The sequence below is a fragment of the Symphalangus syndactylus genome, chromosome X (genome assembly GCF_028878055.3).
Source record: "Symphalangus syndactylus isolate Jambi chromosome X, NHGRI_mSymSyn1-v2.1_pri, whole genome shotgun sequence".
Lineage (NCBI taxonomy): Eukaryota > Metazoa > Chordata > Mammalia > Primates > Hylobatidae > Symphalangus > Symphalangus syndactylus.
This window is the reverse complement of record NC_072447.2, coordinates 91,698,016-91,699,676: the sequence shown is the minus strand read 5'-3', so window position 1 is coordinate 91,699,676 and position 1,661 is coordinate 91,698,016. Positions and strand designations below refer to the sequence as shown.

General features: G+C 36.1%; 1 pseudogene; it reads left to right on the top strand.

The window, feature by feature from the left end:
• Positions 1-294: 294 nt before the first annotated feature.
• LOC129476139 (thiopurine S-methyltransferase-like) lies at positions 295-996 on the top strand (annotated as a pseudogene).
• Positions 997-1,661: the final 665 nt, after the last annotated feature.

Sequence of the window (1,661 nt, the reverse complement as noted above, 5' to 3'; positions counted from 1 at the left end):
AAAAAGTCAAAATAAACAGAAGACTTGGAGAGGAAAAACATAGAGCCAAAGCTAACAATAAAATGTTCAAAATAGGTAAATAATATCCTCAGACAGATGAGAGATGTTGCATCTGTGAATCAAGAACAAGATACTATATGAACTTGCTGATGGTGAACACGTGCATCTTCCTGGAATGTGGCATGCCCACCTAGCCGTACACATCTCTTTAACTGTATTCTTTGTGGTATCTTTTATAGTAAACCAACAAATGCATTGAAAACATATGCTTGAGAAATAGATGCCACTGAAACTATGAATAGTACAAGAACTTCACTTGATATTGAACAGTATTCCGATGCTGAGGTACAGAAACACCAAATACTAAGTCTGGAAGCATGGCAAGGAAAGCTTATTAAAGAAAGCATTTGGATACTTTTCATAAAGGTGAGAGTGGACTGAGGATGTTTTTTCTTCTATATGGAAAAGTATTAATAGTTGAGATGAAATGGTTTGCAGACCAGGGACACAGTGCAGTTGGTGTGAAAATCAGTGAAGTTGAGATACAAGAATTTTTTACAGAGCAAATCTTTCTTACTCAGAAGAACCAATCACTAAAATTCCTGAAACCAAATATATAAGAGTTCTTCAGGGAACATTTCATTGTACTGTTGCAGCATTTTTTATCTTCCCAGAACAAATATTGGCAAATTTGACAGGATTTGGAATAGAGGAGCATTCGTTACCATTAATCCAGGTGGACTGTGAATGCTCTGCAAGTATAATGTCATTCCTCCTGAGAAAACGGTTTCAGTACCTCATGTGTGTTCTTTCTTACGATTCAAGTAAAAACATGCAGCCCACCATTTTTAGGTTCCACATGCTTAAATTGAAAGGTTGTTTGGTACAATATGCAGTATTTACTGTCTTGGAAATGCTGATGCTTTTGAAGAACAACATAACAGTTGGGGAATTGACTACATTTTTGGAAAGATATATCTACTTACAGAACAGTAAATGAGACATAAATAAAATCAAGTAACATCACCATGATTTTGAGCAATTGAAAATTATGCTGAGGCTGGGCACAGTGGCTCATGCCTGTAATCCATCACGTTGGGAAGCCAAGGAGGGAGGACTGCTTGAGATCAAGAGTTGGAAGCCAGCCTGGGCAATATAGTGAGACCTCATGTCTACAAAATATAAAAATAAAAATTTAGCCTGGCATGGTGGCATGTGCCTGTAGTTCCAGCTACTCAGGGGGCTGAAGTTGAAGGATCACTTGAGCCTGGGACGTTGAGGTTACAGTGAGCCTGACTGTGCCACTGCACTCCAGCCTGGGTGACAGAGCAAGACGCTGTCTCAAAAAAAAAAAAAAAGAAAGAAAGAAAAGAAAACAAAGAAAGAAAAGAAAATTATTCTAAGGCCTGAAAATGTAATAGATGAATTTTTAAAACTTGTTTATAAATCATACCATAGATCTTTGCTCAAAAATGCATATAACTTTTTAGAAAAAAAAGCACATACTAAAAAAGTTAAAATAGTGCCTTTGGAGGAGAGTATGGTGGGTGAAAGGTGAAAGATTAAACCAATGTGTCTTACTGACAGATTGCAAGATTTTTTATCAATCAGCATGTATTACTTCTATAATTAAAAAATAAAAATGTAATGCATATTACTTA